General features: G+C 47.8%; 1 protein-coding gene across 5 annotated transcripts in view; it reads right to left on the bottom strand.

Annotated features, from left to right (window-relative positions):
* LOC102561946 (dipeptidase 2) overlaps positions 1-18162 on the bottom strand; it is a 51698-nt gene extending 33536 nt beyond the window's left edge. For 3 of the 5 annotated variants that reach the window (XM_014603372.3, XM_019497509.2, XM_059713777.1), the window contains exon 1: positions 17992-18161. The gene's annotated coding sequence lies outside the window, so the exon portion shown is untranslated. Of the gene's footprint in view, positions 1-12884; positions 12964-17991 lie in introns of those variants that run through there. The other 2 variants (XM_019497508.2, XM_014603374.3) reach the window with 2 other exon arrangements.
* Between the last annotated feature and the right edge of the window lie 841 nt (positions 18163-19003).

The following is a 19003-nucleotide window of genomic DNA, read 5'->3' as shown; positions in this document are numbered from 1 at the left end:
TGCTTTCCCAGCCCCAGGACTGCGCAGGTAACTGTCCAGAAATTCCATGCCATGGTCTAACCTAAATCAAGTAAGTCTGATACTACATCAATCCGGGTCTATCTTAGACCAGGTTCCCCAATATTTAGACAAGTCTATGTCTGCAGAGCTTCTGTACAGTTATGGGTTTCGATTGATTTCTGAGTGTCAGGTCCACACCTGGGACAAAATAAATAAGGTGGCCATTTTTAATCCAATCTAACATTCACTTAACCCTCTCAAATGTCTGCACTTAGCTCCACTGTCTTTCTATGCCATGTATTACTGGCCACTTCTTGGGAAAGGTACAGTCTGTGCTTATTGCTGCTGGCTTCTGTATAGCACAGGGTAAAAATCAGAGGTGATGAAAGGCAATCTAATTTACAGTATCTTATCCCAACCGCCTAGACATACTACATCCCTGTATCAGTGTGAGGGATATGCTTAAGAAATTTATATTGGTATAAGGAACTATGAAGGGACTATCTCTAACTTATTGCATGCAACACTGTCCTTTTTCTCTGACTATGCTCCTCTCTTCTGGTTCTTCAGCACATGAAGCTTAGATTCCTTGGCACAGTTAGCCCTCATGGGCCAACTTCAGAGATGGTATTATAACCATCCCTATTGTGTTGCAAAGCAGTGACTGACACCATAACTTGCAGAAGTAAGAGACTCTATAAATCAACCTAAAGCCAAGCTCTGCAGTACTGAAACATACTCACATCCTCTGTAGACAAAGCAGAAAGGCATGTATGTAATATCTCCTCAATATGTCACTTAACCCAAAAGTCTGTGTAGCAAGGAGTATTGTATCTCTCTTTCTGCAGCTGTTGACCTTTTGATGATTCAGACTCCTGCCTTTGTCAGTGGATCAGAAGGAGGAGAGCTCACTATTGAGTGCAAATTCAAAGTGGTAAAGGACTTTGGGACCACATATACTGTTAAATGGTATAAAAATATGACTCTTTATATGGCCTTCTTTGACCTCATAACCTCTCTATATGGCCTTATTTGACTTCACAAAAGCCTTCAACTTCAACCATCAAGGAGATGATCATCCAGGTGTCCAACTCCAGGCTCCTGAAGCAAGTTTTATTCTTCCAGCTCAATCAAGGCATATGCTCAAGAGAAGGGCAGAGAAAGTGCTTAAAGATTGTCCTCAAGGCCAACTTAAATCAATGCAACATTAACATCAAATCAGGAGAGACAATTACCCAGGACTGCCCCAAATGGAGGAACAGCCTGCTGCAAGGTTCTCAGTACTTTGAAGCCTGGCCACACCCAGAGAGTGGTGGTGGATGGGTCATTTTCGACCTGGAGGGATGTGGGCAGTGGGGTCCCCCAGGGCTCGGTCCTCAGGCCTGCACTGTTCAACATCTTCATCAGCGACTTGGACGAGGGGGTGAAAAGCACCTTGTTCAAATTTGCAGATGACACTAAGATGTGGGGAGAAGTGGGCATGCTAGAAGGGAGGGACAGGCTGCAATTGGATCTGGACAGGTTACAGGGGTGGGCGGATGAGAATACGATGGGATTCAATACTGACAAGTGCAGGGTACTACACCTAGGAAGAAAGAACCAGCAGCATACCTAAAGGCTGGGGAACTCCCTTCTTGTCAGCACAGAGGCAGAAAAGGATCTTGGAGTCATTATAGACTTCAAGATGAACATGGGCCGCCAATATGGGGACACAGTCAGGAAGGCTAATCGTACCTTGTCGTGCATCCACAGATGCATCACAAGCAGCTCCAGGGAGGTGATCCTCCCCCTCTATGCAACACTGGTCAGGCCGCAGTTGGAGAACTGAGTCCAGTTCTAGGCATCGCACTTCAGGAGGGATGTGGACAGCATTGAGAGGGTTCAGAGGAGGGCCACCCGCATGATTGGGGGCAGCAGGGCAGGCCCTACGAGGAGAGGCTAAGGGACCTGAACCTGTTCAGCCTCCACAAAAGAAGGCTGAGAGGGGATCTGGTGACCGTCTATAAACTGTCCAAGGGAGACCAGCAGGCAATGGGAGAGTCCCTGTTCCCCCGAGCACTCCCGGGAGTTACAAGGAATAACGGCCATAAGTTGACAGAGAGTAGATTCAGACTAGACATCAGGAGGCACTACTTCACTGTCAGGGTGGCTAGGATCTGGAACCAACTTCCAAGGGAAGTGGTGCTCACTCCTACCCTGGGGGTCTTCAAAAGAAGGCTAGATAGACACCTTGCCAGGGTTGTTTGACCCCAGCATTCTTTCCTGCCATGGCAGGGGGTCGGACTTGATGATCTGCTCAGGTCCCTTCTGACCCTACCAACTATGAAATGACAACAGGAGATGGAAAAGCAGGAGCAGCAGAAACAGCGTGTCATGGACCAAATCAAGAATCTGGACCCAGTCACCCCACATGGAAATGTGCCTGAGTTGCAATAGAACCTGTGAAACCCAGATTAGCTTTGTCCTCCATCTTCAGACCCATGGAGACAATTATGGAAGACAATCGTCCTTGGCTGTGAGGGATTGCTGATAATTATGACTTTTAAATGGTATAAAAATGGGACTGATGGACATGAAAAGCAGAGAGGGAGCAAAAAAAGGTGCAGCCACAACAGCTCTGAGTTACTCACGCTATACCCACTTAGACTTCTTGCAGTCATGGCTTTGAGCTTGGCCCTGAATCTCAAGAGAAGCCTCTAATAACACCTGCCTGTGTGTTGTAGTTTTACTAGAAACATTTCAGAAACATTAAAAACAGGAGCTGACAGTCAGAAGGCAACTCCTTCAAGGAAGCAATGGGTTTCATAGATAATTAAGTCAGAGGGAACCAAACTATGAAAACTGAAGCTGCTGCTCAGGACAATATGTAACAGATAGAGAGCTGTGGCTGCTTTCAGTGTTATTGCTGATGCTCATGAGCCCTCTGAAGGGGTAATTATCTACATTGAGTTAAGTGAAACACCATAAAGCATTTTACTACCATTGTATTAAGACTTCACACCCCTATAATAGGGCTGTATGAGATCCATTTTATGGATGGGAGAATAAAACAGAAGTTAAGAGCTCATATCAGAACTGAAATCATCCAGTCTTTCTTACACCTCCTTCTGATCTCTAGATACATTCCATCCCCTTACATCAGCTGGCTACAACTACTGCAAAAACAAGTGAATTACAACATCTTGGCGAAGAACATTAGATGTGCTCAGAGGCAATCTCCAGTTGTTTCTGAGAATATCAGATACAAAGGCAGAAAGAGCCAAAATTTTCCCTGGGGGAAACATGCTATGGCATCCTACCCAGGTAACTGTCCTGTAAGTTGTGAGCTGACCTAACCTGGCAAAAGGAAGGAAGTTCAGAGAAAGAGTGGCTATATGCCTTTCACACCATTTGTCATATGTAACCAATGCAGACGTCTCATAATAAATGCAGGCAAAAGCTCCCAGAGACATGTTGCTTCAGAGCAGTGAATTTCACCAGTAAAGGTTTCGCTTCTGTTCTGGTCTCTGCAACTTCTTAGCCTGTCTCTCCTTGCATCTGAATTGCTGCATATAGTTTTAAAAGTTGGCTTTCTGTTGCTCCAACACCTCCCTTTGTTCTTCCCCCACACTCTCATGCCAGCATGCTCCACATTACCATCTTGGATTCTGCCTTCCTGCTTCCTGACCTTCCTTGTTTCCTGGCTCTGTGACTGGTTCCACCCCTCAGCTCCTCCCACTGGCTCTGACTACCCACTTCCTGGGGCAGGGTATTACCCTGTTACCCATAACTGGTGGTAAACCAAGTGTGATAGCCTCCAATTACTTTATAGTAACAGCATAAATACAAAGGGGGACTTTTTGCAGACTCCTGCTGCTGAATGGGGCTCAGCTGGTTACTCTGCTCAATCTTCACAATAAATCACGTCTCAAATGTTTCCACAAAGGGCAAAGAAGTTATTCTCATGGAAACATGCAAGCTAAGAGACTCTACTTTCCCGTACTAGTGTGCCCAGGGACAAGGGAACTGTCACGTAGAATGAAAGCCAGATTTGCCATATAAGGTCAAACCACAGTTTCTCACGCAGACACACACACACAGTTTTCCATGGATATGCTTCACAGTGCAAAAGAAGTGCCTTTGTCATTTTCTATATACAAATTATATACATGCTGTCTGACTTTTATTTTCCTTTCCTTCACAAAGAGCAAGCCTCACAGTGTAGGATTCGGTCATCAATTCTTGATTTAGTTAAGGGTAGGAATTCCCTTGCTCCATCTGGTACTCCCCATTTCCACTCCCCATTTCCATCTCATCTGCTGCAGATATTAATATCTGTATGTTACTATACTGTATTAGTATGCAAGTCTATAGCAGAGAGCCTGAGGCTCCCCGTTCCTTTAAGAGAAGAAGCAGCCCAGTGAAGGAGGACTGCAGGCTAGGTAGGGTGTAGTAGCTGCAGGTTGCAGGGCCAACAGGTCAATTAGGCCAATTGGCACTTGTAGGCAACCCAGGAAAACTGCTGATGGGAGGGGGGCAGAGCCCTGGGAAGATTTAAGCCCAGAGTTTGAGCTGGCAAGCTAGTATTTCCCTAGCAGCTGCAAGAGAAAGAGCTTCTGCCCAGAAGAGCTACCAGGGAACATTAGGCCAACTGCTATGCTGTCCATGGGAACAGTGAGGCTCGGGGAGCTCACAAGGAGCCCAGGGCTAGAAGATACGGCAGCATATATATGGGAGATAAAGATAGCTTTCCTTCTTAAAGGGGCAGAAGGCTGTTTCTGCTTTGTGTTTCTCTAATAGCCCAGGGACTTAGGTTTATGTTATAGGTATACCAGTGGTTTGGGTTGGGATTGTAGGGGAGATATATGGAGGTCCCATTAGTGCCTAGGGGTGGCTTTCCCTCTAAGCTGCAGGGTGTGCGCAGCCACATAGGCTCACTCATGCCACACTGCCAAGCACGCCAACTTAGAGGGAATGCTGCCCAAGGGGCATGCAATTGTTTTGAGCCCTGCCAGGCCAGGCTCAAGTAACTAGAGTCCAGAGCTGGTATAGAGTGAGGCCACAGAGCCAGAGAGGAGCCAGGGACCTGGTGCTCAAGAGGGGTGCAGCCAGACAGAGGCCAGGCAGACAGGGGTCAGGGGCACAGTGCCTGGGAGGGCTAGACCAGAACTAGTGCCTCAAAGCCAGGTCTGATACAGCGGGCCTAGGCTAGAAGGCCTAGCTAAGAGTAAAGGGGTGGAGACTGAGGAAGCCAAAGCTCCAACAAGACAACAACATTACAATAATACCTGCAAGACTTGGAGCATGGTGTAGGGGAAGATTAGAGCCACACAATTAGCCCTTAAGGCTTGAGGTTCCCTGCAATGGCACAGCTATAGAGCAGGACCCAGCAAGGGGCCTGAGGAATACTGAGATCCAGTAGGGTGCTGGGGAACCCTAGCAGGGGTTTAGCTGAGCTGTGGCCATGTGAAGGCCCAAGGGCAGCCTCCCTTTTAGACCCATAAGAAACATCAAGGCATGGCAGAAGAGATAAAAGGGAGGGCATCCTACGGGCAGTGTGAAGTCCTCGAGACCCTGACATGGTACAAATTCCCAATAGATGAATAATTTGGCCTTTTAAAGGAAAGCGATGCAACACGAGATATGATTAAAAGTGACTCTCACATCCTTTGTAATTCAGAGGTATGACTGCTGGTTTTGTAGTCATTAGCAAGTTAGGCTTAAACTAGCTACAGCATAGCTATAGCAACACTGCTCCAATGTGACTCCAATTATGACTCCAATGCAGAACACCTTTAATAACACTAAACCTGAAAATATTCTGGGAGGTAACAACAACAGTAGAAAAAAAAATCCTTTTTTCATGTTGGAGAGCTAGACTGATGTTCATGGACTCTGGTATGCTGCTGTATCTGTGAAGAACCCAAAAAGTATTCAGTGTTCTTTGTGCAGGTGCTATGTGGATTAAGATGCTGATTTATTTGCTTGTAAGTTATCATTCCCCCTTCTATCCAGGGTGGCCAGCTCAAGAATATTTTTTTTACTGACAATCTGCAAGCTTTTTACTGACAATTAAGCTTTTTTTACTGATATGTTTTATATAATGTAAGTGTAACCCTTCTGTCAGCCCCTGGCTGGCAGTAACAAGTGCTAGATTCAACTGTAGGGGTGTAGGTTGTAGCCATGTTGGTCTAAGGACATAGGCAGACAAGGTTCAGCTGTGTCACATCACGACGAGGGACATGCTCAGCTGGGATGGCCTTCACCTGTCCCCCAAAGGTAAGCGTGTGTTTTCTTCTAGGTTGGCGGATCTCCTCTGGCGGGCTTTAAACTAGGCTCGTTGGGGGGAGGGGAGTACGAGGGCAGGGGAAGCTGTGGACCACCAAACCATGTGGCAGCCACAAGGACAGGCCAGCCTGAAGAAAGAGAGCATTGGAAACCTGAAAGCCATGGGGAGACCAGCACTACAGAACAGGTAAGAAACAAGAAGGTAAGAAACAATGGGCCCCTTGGGACTCGGAGCGGGGGGGGCAGCAAAGGCACCAGTCGCAGGCCTCAAGTGCCTATATACTAATGCTAGGAGCATGGGGAACAAGCAGGATGAACTAGCGTTCCTGCTTGCACTAAACACCTATGACTTAGTGGGGCTAACAGAGACCTTGTGGGATTCATCCCACGACTGGGCGGTACATATTGAGGGCTATAGATTGTACAGAAAGGACAGGTCGGGGAAGAAAGGGGGGGGGGTTGCACTTTATGTCAGTGAGCAATATACATCAACCCTCATCAAGACAGAATCCAAGGTTGAGGAAGTAGAAGGATTGTGGGTTAGGCTACACGGGGGGCAAGGAGAAAGGGATTTGGTGGTAGGGGTCTGCTACAGACCCCCACACCAAGGGGAAGAAATAGATGCGGGGCTCCTGAGACAACTCTTGGAGACCATAAAAGCTAAAGAGGCGGTAGTCATGGGGGACCTAAACTACCCAGACATCTGCTGGGAGACACAGACAGCAAGGTCCCATCGCTTATGCAGGTTTCTAACCTGTGTACAGGACCTCCACCTGACACAGGAGGTGCATGGTCCCACTAGGGGGAATGCCATACTGGATCTGGTATTGGCAACAGGGGATGACATGATAGGGGACCTCCAGATCGGTAGCCATCTGGGGGACAGTGATCACCTAATAATAGAATTCAACATAAGACGTCGAGTGGGTAAGGTAACTAGTAGGGTGAAAGTGCTAGACTTTAGGAAAGCTGATCTCAGTGCACTCAGGCAATTAGTCAAGGACGCACTGCAGAGTAGGAGTTTTGAAGGGATGGGAGCCCAAGAAGGGTGGCTGTGCCTTAAGGAAACGATCCTTCGGGCACAAAGCAAGACGATCCCCGAGCGAGGCAAAAGAGGGAAAGGGGCCAGGAGGCTTCCCTGGCTGACCAGAGAAATCCAGGGCAGCCTAAGGGCCAAAAGGGGAGCACATAAAAAGTGGAAACAGGGAGAGATCACTAAAGATGAATATACCTCCTCTGCTCGTGCTTGTAGGGAGGCAGTTAGACAGGCCAAAGCTACCATGGAGCTGAGGATGGCAACCCAAGTAAAAGACAACAAGAAATTGTTTTTTAGATATATTGGGAGTAAAAGGAAGGCCCAGGGAGGAATAGGACCCCTGCTAAATGGGCAGAAACAATTGGTGACAGACAGGGGGGACAAGGCTGAACTCCTCAACGAGTTCTTTGCCTCAGTGTTCCTAAGCGAGGGACACGACAAGTCTCTCACTGGGGTTGTAGAGAGGCAGCAGCAAGGTGCCAGACTTCCATACGTAGATCCTGAGATGGTGCAGAGTCACTTGGAAGAACTGGATGCCTTTAAGTCGGCAGGCCCGGATGAGCTCCATCCGAGGGTGCTGAAGGCACTGGCCGACATCATTGCAGAGCCACTGGAGGGAATATTCGAACACTCGTGGCGCACGGGCCAAGTCCCGGAGGACTGGAAAAGGGCTAACGTGGTCCCCATTTTCAAAAAGGGGAGGAAGGAGGACCCGGGCAACTATAGGCCAGTCAGTCTCACCTCCATCCTTGGTAAAGTCTTTGAAAAAATTATCAAGGCTCACATTTGTGAGAGCCTAGCAGGGCAAATTATGCTGAGGGGAAACCAGCATGGGTTTGTGGAGGGCAGATCGTGCCTGACCAATCTAGTCTCTTTCTATGACCAGGTTACGAAACGCCTGGACACAGGAGGAGGGGTGGATGTCGTATACTTAGACTTCAGGAAGGCCTTCGATACGGTATCCCACCCCATACTGGTGAACAAGTTAAGAGGCTGTGATGTGGATGACTACACCGGTAGTTTTGGTAGTCCGGTGGGTGGCGAATTGGCTAGAGGGTCGCACCCAGAGAGTCGTGGTGGATGGGTCGGTCTCGACCTGGAACGGTGTGGGCAGTGGGGTCCCGCAGGGCTCGGTCCTTGGACCGATACTCTTTAATGTCTTCATCAGTGACTTGGACAAGGGAGTCAAATGTACTCTGTCCAAGTTTGCAGATGACACAAAGCTATGGGAAGTGGACACACCGGAGGGCAGGGAACAGCTGCAGGCAGACCTGGATAGTTTGGACAAGTGGGCAGAAAACAACAGGATGCAGTTCAACAAGGAGAAATGCAAAGTGCTGCACCTAGGGAGGAAAAATGTCCAGCACACCTACAGCCTAGGGAATGACCTGCTGGGTGGCACAGAGGTGGAAAGGGATCTTGGAGTCCTAGTGGACTCCAAGATGAACATGAGCCGGCAAAAGCCAATGGCACTTTATCGTGCATCAGCAGATGCATGACGAATAGGTCCAAGGAGGTGATACTTCCCCTCTATCGGGCGCTGGTCAGACCGCAGTTGGAGTACTGTGTGCAATTCTGGGTGCCACACTTCAAGAAGGATGCGGATAACCTGGAGAGGGTCCAGAGAAGGGCAACTCGTATGGTCAAGGGCCTGCAGACCAAGCCCTACGAGGAGAGACTAGAGAAACTGGACCTTTTCAGCCTCCGCAAGAGAAGGTTGAGAGGCGACCTTGTGGCTGCCTTTAAGTTCATCACGGGGGCACAGAAGGGAATTGGTGAGGTTTTATTCACCAAGGTGCCCCCGGGGGTTACAAGAAACAATGGCCACAAACTAGCAGAGAGCAGATTTAGATTGGACATTAGGAAGAACTTCTTCACAGTTCGAGTGGCCAAGGTCTGGAACGGGCTCCCAAGGGAGGTGGTGCTCTCCCCTACCCTGGGGGTCTTCAAGAGGAGGTTAGATGAGTATCTAGCTGGGGTCATCTAGACCCAGCACTCTTTCCTGCTTATGCAGGGGGTCGGACTCGATGATCTATTGAGGTCCCTTCCGACCCTAACATCTATGAATCTATGAATCTATGAATTCTATGTCAGCTGTATTTAGTATTGTGCTTGCTTTCCTTGTCTTCACACATCCAGTCTTTGAATTCACTATCTGTAGTCCAAGTGAATGTATGTAGTTTTTTTACTTTTGCTTTCTTAGCAATAGACTGATCTGCACTTTTAAGATTATCACTTATTATTTTCTCAGATGCATTTTTAAAAACATGACACTAATGCAAGTGATGGTGAGTTGACAAAAAAGCTTACTTGATCGCAGCAATGGCTTTACACAATGCTGCTTGCAACCCAGGAATCCCCTACTTATCTCCCCACACTTGGACTTGCAACTGCACCCCACCCCAGCCCAACCCCACCATCTTATCTCAACAGGCCCTGTTTTCCCCATCCTCCCATGGACTACCACCGATCACCTCTTCCCCCCCACCTCCTGGCTGCACAGCTCTGTCTTATCCATGCTGTCCCCTTCCCTGTCCTGCTTGTTACCTCAGGCTGCCTAGGGCAGCAGAGCACTTTGATGCAAGTAGCCATTACAGGCAAGTAATGGCTGACAGGATGCAGCAGCAGCATGTGGTTGAAGGAGTAGGCAAGGGGGATACAGAGAATCCCATGGGCCACAAAGCCCTGGCAGAGAGCTCCCTTCAGGGTGCTCAGTTGCACTCCCACTCACACACAAGATAGTAACTACAGGGACAAGACTACATACACTTCTGCCCTGCAGCCAGAGAAACTGAATCCAGCCTCATTCTGATAATGGATCTTTAATCAAGCTCATGGTTTCTTAGGTTTTTACGAACATTTTTTTCAGACTTTATGGATGTTTTGAGCCTTTTTCTTGACTCAATAAACTTAAATGTTTAGTTTATGGACAGATGGCAACCCTACTTCTTCCAGGACTAAGCTAAGTCAATTGAACCCAATGAACTAACCAGGTCCAGCTGATCCATACCCTGCAGGGACAAGACTACATACACTTCTGCCCTGCAGCCAGAGAAACTGAATCTAATACACCAACCAGTGCCAGACCTACCCACTTCACTGAAATTTGTTCCAGGTCTGCTTTAAGGACACTCCCTAGCACTTAAGCCTGCCTGCACAACCTTCTGATCTCTAGTCCTTACACAGCTCCTGTTCCAGTAACTCCCCTGACTCTCAGACTTGACTTTGACTGATCCCTGGTTAGACCTCCAGTTCAAATTCAGACACTGGGTTTTGGCCTCCACCCCTCAATTTGGAATTTGGGTTGCCTTTGGTTGCTCCCAACACATGGTTCATCCCTGAAACATCACTGATCCTCACTTCAAGCTCCACCCACTAGGCATGGCACCTTTATGAATTGTGAGAGCTTCCACCTCAGTCTGGATTCCAGTGTTCAAGTAAACAGACATACTTAAGGGTGTGGAGTGAGGGAAGACTGGGCAAGAGGGAGGATCAGGTTTTATAGTGATGTTGTTTTCTGGAAAATGAAATATAATGCTTCATCTTGAACAACATCTGTCTTGCAGCCTAATAGCCAGAGCAGGGAGCTTTGGGAGAAAATAATTTGATCTGTTACTATTATAGTATTTAGAACATTGATATTTTTGAGCTCTGAGAAAAATGTGCGAGAGCTATGTTTTGTCAAACAGCATGATGGGTAAAAGAAGTTTACAACTTTTTATGTTCCCTTTGCCAATACTGTACCCCCTGGATATATGTGCATTTTTCAGCTGTAATCATCCACATCTTTGCCCTTTTAAAGAGATTAAGTTTTTCAACTGTCAAACATATTTTAGCAACTGCTCAGCAATATTCACTTTTTTAACAGCTGCCACTACAAAAAGGAAATAACAATTTGTACATTTCCTATGACAAACTCTGTGAGAAAGAGGGTCCCCTAGATTACCTCTTGAGGTTGTTTTCAGTGACTTCAGTCATTCGGTTTCAGTTTCCCAATGACTAACCATTGGCAAGCCCCTACTGCTATTTCTGTGGGGGGTTAGCAGCTAAAGGGAGAGAAAAATCTCTGATGTCCTTAAAGAAAGGAGCCTTCACATGGCCCAAATGCTCTGAATGGGTAAAATGTATGAACAGAGCCCTTTTCTATGACATGCCTACAGCCCCAAAGTGCCTCTGTCACATGAATACTTTGACACTATGGGACCTCCAAAGCATAGGTGCAAATATTATTTCCCTCTCTGCCCCCCATCCCCACTTGCTCACTGCAAGGAATGCTAGACTGGGTACCAAGTCTTCCTGCCTGATGCCAGTCACAGCGCTTCACACCATTGGAACCACTTCCTAACCAGAGGCACTTTTCAACTGTCACGTGTGTCCCACCCTGTCCCTCAACAATCCAAACACAGGTTTCCCTTGCTTTATGAGTGTTGTTTATATGTGACTTTGCTCTTATGAGATGACCCTTTTTATACCCAAAATTCATTTTATGCAAAGTAAATTCACTCTTATGTGATCAGCAGCATGTAAGTCTTTGGAGGGAGGGGAAAGGGCCATGGCAAGGCCCCAGCCCCAGTCCCTCCTTCACTACCAGCAAAGGGGTAGATCAAGGCCCCACTCACCCAAGCCCCTGGAACTGGGCTCTTCCCAGCAGGGGTTCGGTGCACTGCACTTGGAGCTGGCAGAGGCAGTGCTGGGAGGGGGATCAGGGGGGCTACAGTGAATTTTGGGGTGGCTTCAGCTCCTCTGTAGCCTCTGCTCAGTGCCACAACTGCCCACCCCAGCTGTTGGGCACGGGACAGGGCTACAACTCCTGCTGCTATGGACTGCCACTGTGGGCTGGGGCCAGGGGCCATGCCAGACTCTTCCCAGTAGAGGCTGGTCTGGGCTGCACTCAGGGCTCTGGGAGGGAGGCTATGGGGGGGGGGGAGGGGCTGCAGCCTCTCCAAAATTTGCCATAGCCCTCCTGACCCTCTCTCCCAGTGCTGCTGCTGCCCACCCCAAGTGCAGCATGGCCCAACCCCCCTACCAGGAGGAGCCCAGTGCAACCCATGGCCCCAGCCCACAGTGACCACCCATAGTAGTAGGAGCCACACCCCTCATCCCGCGCCCTGCCCCAGCTGTGCAGCACCTACCTCTGTCCCAGCCCCAGCCCTACTCTCTCCCTCACCATCAGCAGGGGGGCAGATCAAGGTCCCACTCACCCCAAACCCTAGAGCTGGCCTCTTCCTGGTGGGGGAGGGGGGGCTGGACCAGGCTCCACTTTGGGCGGGCAGCAGCGGCACTGGGTGGGGGGCAAAGGGGGGTCTCTGGCAAATTGTGGGGTGTCTGCAGCCTTCGCCCCACCCTAGCACAGCCATCACCCACCCTGAGCACAGCCCAGCCCAGTCCACTCCAGGAAGCCTCCCTGGCCCCAGCAAAATTACCTGCTTCCAATGCAGTCAAGGTCTTTGAACCTATCCCTAGTTGCTACCTTGTAAAGTGAGTTCCCTCTATGCAAATCTGAGTTATGCATAGTTTTTCAAGAATGAGTCTACCGCATAAAGTAGGGGCGGGCAATTATTTTGGGCAGAGGACTGCTTACCAGTTTTGGTGAGATGTCAGGTACCTGTACAGTAGTCCAAGAAAAGACACCACCAAAAAAAGCTGGCTACAATACTCTTGTCTTGCTACAGAGAGAGAAGATTGTCCGTCAAGTGCAGATCTTAAATGTAAGCCTCTCCAAGAGATGCTAACTTTACTTAAAAGAGCTTTAACTACATCCATCCATATGCTGCAGAGAAATGTAATAATCCTTGAGGACTTGAGCTCCTAGAGAATCTTTCCTTGAGCTGTGGATTCTTGCTATTCCTTGTTGTCCCAAATCTAATCTTACAGCTCTTCGCCCACTGACATTGGCTTACTTGTCTGGCAACATGTCCTCCCACTCACTTGTAGAAATGTCAGAATGTTATGAAGTCACAAATGCCTTAATAAACTCTACTCAAAGATTCTCTATGTCTGAGAAATGTGAGTGCCAACAGCTGCTCCCAGACAAGAGCAGAAATATTAACTCTCACTTCCCTCTTCAAGTTCAGAAATGTCAGCTTCTTAACATTCCCTTACTTTTAGAATTTGTGTATTATATCACAACAGCTTTATGACTACCCACAAAATATTGAGTCAATCCACACAGCATGGGGCAAATTGCCCCCAGTTTACCACAATTGAAACTGGTGAGGCTGTCTGCTGGGGGAATTTGGCCCCACCCGTAAAAATTGGGGAAATATAGCTCCTTTGATCAGACCCGAATTTCCTCTTTCTAGTACTTAATTACAGCTGCTTTACTGAAACACAAACCAATATGCTTTGAGAATAAATAATGTTCAACCAAAAGAGGCTGAGTATACTCCCAGCAGCCAAGTACAACAGAACAACAAATGTGCACCGTAGGGCTCTTTAAATTCTCCTATTCCTTTCACAGGCTGCCTCTCCCCTTCCCCCACTAGTTCAGGAAAGCTGTGCATCACTTTTCCCTGCTCTCTCCTCATATAATTATGTCCAGAGATCCTGTTTTCCTCTGTTTAAAAAGTCACAAATTCTCTAATTAAAAAACCCAAAATCTGTGATTAAAATGAAATGCCACTATAAAGATAAGCATCAATTGAACATAATGTTTTATTGATATATTTACCATTTAAAAGCAGTTTGGAAGCCTACTAGTACCTCAATCACCATAATAAAATATATTCTAAATATCTATAAATTTTGGCATTTGATTTTGGGCTTTATATCATGGAAAATCAGAGCTCTCCCTCCTCCCTTTGTTCACCAGGACGCAGGTCCAGGCCCCTCACTTTCGAGTCATAGCCCCCCAGCCTTGCCAGTGACCCTCACTTCCCATCCACAGTCCCCCAACTCCCTCCAGCCCTGCCAGAGGGGGACCCCAGCTGCCAGGGCTACAGGGCTAGGAATCCATATCTGCAGCCCCCCACCCTCCACAGCAGCACCCAAACCTGGCTGCTGCCCGTGGGAGGTGGCAGCTTCTGTGGTAGAGTGGAGCACAGAGCCCAGCTCCCCCTCCCCCATGGGCTGCATGGTCTAAGCAAAGCCCTTCGGAGGGGGTGGGGGCAGGCTGTCCACTGCGGGTTTGGGCTCCCCGCCCTGCTGCCTTTCCCCCAGGGTCTCCACAGCCCAGTGAGTAAGACCTGGCATGACAGGGCAGAACAGGGCTGGGTGGGAAGCTTGTTGTCACCACTGGGAGCTCTGTGCCACCATGGTGAAGTGCCTCCTATCCACCCAGCAGCATCCAGGGGCACAACTTCTCAATGCCACCCCCATTGCTGCTGGTTGGGTGGGGAGGACCTCTCCAGGGCAGTGTGGGGCTTGCAGTGGCAAGGAGCTTCCCTGCCTGGCTCCGCTCTGCCCTGCCACACCAGGTCCCACCCACAGGGCTGTGGAGGTCACATGGAGAGGGCAACAGGGTAGGAAACCTAAACACACAGTGGTCAGTCCACCCCCACCTCATGTACAAATCTGGTAGACACATGTCGCCCATACTCCCTCCCCCCAGGACTGCATGTAGCGGTGGAGAACCAGCCCTATCCCCCACCTCTTGGATGAGCTGCCACAGCTCCATCCCGCTCCCCACCAGGGCCCTACAGCCACGCATTCCAGTCCCAGGCCCCAAGCCCCATGCACTGCCCGGACTGGGTAGCACCCCCAGCCCTAGCCCTGCCCAACTCTCTCCCTCCCTCTCTATGGGGGGCTCAACCCCCCGCCCCAGCTCCCACCAGACTTACCTGCAGGAGCTGCTCTCCAGACTGTCTGGTGGCTATGAGCATGACTGAGCATGCACATGAACTTGGCACTCCCTACCTGACCACCATTCTCCCACTCCCCCCCCCCCCCCCAGTCCCTTGCACACTTGGAACTTTGCCAGCCTGCAGAGAGGCTCTTTGCAAAAGTGGAAAATCTGCATGTTTCTCTGTTAAAATGAAAAATCCACATTTTTCTTGGTTGAAAGGGAAACTCCATGTTTTTCCCCATTTTTCTGTGGGAAACAGGAAACCTGGATCCCTGATTATGTCTCAATCTCACCCTAGCAGTGTTTCTGTACTGTCTTTATTCCTCTTTTCTCCTCCCCTCCCCCATATAACTAGGATCTGCGTGTATTTCTCATTGCCCCCCACCACCTACCCTCCCACTTCTCTGCTTGGGAAAGAAGTCTTTGCCATCATTTTAAATTGTATGGGGTAGGGGGGTGGATAGACTGAAAAATGGTCTGCAGTTAATCAGATGAAACTCAACAAGGAAAAATACAGATTGAGGATGATTAGCTAGGCTACACTCACCAGCTGCCGCTAGGTGGGGGGGCGATCCCCACTGCCCCCTGCTGCCCCACACTGCATGGGGGGTTCTGTCATGAGCCCCCTGACCTCTCCCACTCTCCCAGCTCCTCCCATGGCTGCCCTGCCTGCCCCAGCTACTGGCCCTTTAAAACAAATAAAAAAAAGCCCCAACTCATCGGCTCCTGCCAAACAGGAGGGCAATCCCCGCTGTCCCCCCACTGCCCCACACCATGTGGGGGGTTCTTCCATGAGTCCCCAGAAACCCTGAGGCTGCTGCAGCATCCAGTGAGTGTGGGGCTTTTTTTTTTTTTAAGGGCCGGGAGCTGGGGTGGGCAGGGCATCCATGGGGCAGCTGGGAGAGTGGGTGGGGGTTGGGGGCTCATGGAAGAGCTCCCCACATGGTGTGGCACATTGGGGAGCAGTGGGGATTGCTCTCCCCACCTGGCATCAGCTGGTGAGTGGGGGCTTTTATTTAAAGAACCATAAAATGGGGCTGGGTGAGGCAACCATGTTGGGGAGGGGGGGGCTGGGAGAGTGGGCAGGGGTTGGAGGCACTCAGGGGGGCTGGGGGAGCAGGCAGGGGATGGGGCCTGGCAGGGATCCCCCCATGGCTCCTCCCCACTCTTCCCCCCTCTCCTGCCCCCTACTTACCAGCATGGAGTCCAGGTCCAGCTCTCTGCTGTAGCCAGAGGGGACTGCTTGAATCACCGAAGCTCTCCAAATCTTTTCCAATTGGATTTGGAGAGCTTTGAATCAATTCAGACCTTTTAACTGGTCTCCTGATTCAATTCAGAGATTCAGCCTCCAAATCTCCCCCAAATCAAATCAGCACCCGAAGCTTCACACTGCCCTACTAAGCAGTTCCTGGTGGGTTCCAAGATGGCCTTAGCTAACCCACTTAACTGGCTCCAGCTCCTCATTGAAGGAACTGCCCTAGAACCTGATCTGCACAATATACTGGGATTTCTGTCCATAAGCAGCTCCTAACCTGCACACACTTTCTCCCTTTCTCTCCTGCCCCTATCCTAATTCCTGGTTCCCAGCCCTTGCTTCATGATTCCCAGTTACTACTTCCAGCCAAGCTCCAGTTCCTAACATTGGATTTTCTGCTAGTTTTTGGTCTCTAGCATCTGACTTTTTTGGCTTGATTCTGAACCGTAGACCTTGGGCACATGATCTCAGCCTGGAATATGGGATTGATCTCTTATCCTTGCTTCTGGATTTGGAATTCCTGATTATGGACCTCTGGCATATGTCTTGTCCCTAGTTTCTGACCACAAGATCCCTGACCCTAGCCAGCAAGCTGAGCTACCCTCAGCATTTCCCTTTGTAGCAAAGGCAAGATTTCCATGAAATTTCACACGTGCTGAAATGTTGATACAATAAAACAAATACATTGAGTCTTTAAAATGGCATAGATTACCACTACGGTATGACAAATTAGGCTTATTGTGGAGGGGATACTGTTTTTTCCTGAAAAGTTTTAACCAGCTTTCATCATAAAGCCTACTTTTGGCCTCTCCTTATGACCAGCCTTTGCAGTAACAAATTGTTTGGACTCAAAATTCCATGCATCTGAAAGCAAAAGATTTTTTTTTTAAATATTCAGAGAAAATGCAAACTTTTCTGTTAGGGAAAAACACTGTGATTCAAGGTTAATTTGTCACACATTCAAAAATTGTTTGGCAATAGCCTTTCAAAATTGTTACAATTCAAAATGTAGATGGTAGACAAATTTGTTTAAAAATTAAAAGTCATAACAAAGACTAAGGAAGGAAGGGTCACTGGACTCTTATTGTCATTAACCTATTTAAAAGAGGCAATAAAGTACTTGGAAAACTCAAAAAACTGAATTTCAAAATCCATGTAAAGCTGTTAGATAACAATGCACATCCCTACCAAAATGCAATACTTAACAGTAATTCAAAATTACTGTGTCCAAAGGACATAGAAAAGATAGGCTTCAAATTGTATGAAAACATGCATTATTTTATATCTGAACATGACATGATATGTTGTCAATGTGAGACTTGATGCCCTGGTCAGACAAATCAGATAGTCAAGCATATTGTCATGTAGCAAACTTAGTTTCCAAACACAGTATGGGACTACTGAAAACAGCAAAGTAAAGGTAAGGATGTAATGGAGTAGGCATTATTAATTAAACAATAATCCCTATATTAAATATTAAATCAACTAGCTCTTTGCCCTGATGCTGCACAGTCAATTTCTGCTGCCTGAAGCGAAAAGGAAGCAGAAGCAGAAGCTACATTCCAGTATACTAGATACACAGCAAAAAGACTGGCACTGCTTCAAAATGACAACAACAACAACAAAAAGAAAGAAAGAAAGAAAAAATACCTTAGCTGCTGCTTTGGGTTACACAACAAGTTTCACACACCACTCTTAACTGGCGCTGAGAGATCATCCTGTTGTACCACTGTATCAGGGCAGAAACACTTCGAAATTTCTCAACAGATCTTCAGTTACTGTGTATGCTAGAAAAAAACCCGCGAGTGCTCAGTGTCAGTTCCTGTCAGCCCCTTCCTTTGTGGCCAAATAATTCTGCTCTTCAGAGATCTATTTCAGCAAGAGGGACTGAACAGAAAGCTGCTAACACTGTTTTTAGGACCACTTAAAGTTTATTGTTTTAGAAACAGATGCTCATAAGAGAATAATTAAAAAAAATTTTTTTAAAGCTATTCAAGCTCTCTGGAAGCATAATTGCATTTGTTTTTACAAGCTTGTATCACTTCAGCAGTCACTCTACCAAAGCCTATTTAGTTGAGGTGATACAAAAACTAAGGAGACTGCATCTTAAGCGTAGTTTCCACAAATGTGTACATATTTAATAAAAAAAGTACAAATCCTTTTGTGCATCTTAATCCTGGTTTAAACATAAGCTACTTCCAAATCAATTTAAATTAAAGCAAAGGACATATCCACACAACTTTTTACAATGATTTAACTGTAACTATCATTTTGATTTAATCTTTCAATTTTGTGTATAAACAAGGTCTTAAAAATACTTCCAAATAATGTCTGTCCCTAGTAGATAATTCAGTACTGGTACTGGAGAATGTCCACCTACACGTGCAATAAGCGCTATATGGGTTTACTCCACAGTAATTTACAGTGGAGTAAATTAGCCATGGGCAGGTATCTACATGTGCAGCCATTTGGGAGCAGATTTGCTGCTTAAGGGTATTTATAGATGTGCTCCGGGAGGTGGGGCAGAGGGGGGCATTTTAATTAACCACCTATGCTAATTAAAAGCACCTGAGTGTCTTGTGTGTCAGCATGCCCATGTTGAAAAATGGTGGTGGGGTGCTTTGAACTAATGCTGATTGAAGGAGCTTTAGTTTAAAGTATC

Source organism: Alligator mississippiensis, chromosome 10 (assembly GCF_030867095.1).
Source record: "Alligator mississippiensis isolate rAllMis1 chromosome 10, rAllMis1, whole genome shotgun sequence".
Taxonomy (NCBI): Eukaryota; Metazoa; Chordata; order Crocodylia; family Alligatoridae; genus Alligator; species Alligator mississippiensis.
This window is presented reverse-complemented; position numbering and strand designations above follow the sequence as displayed.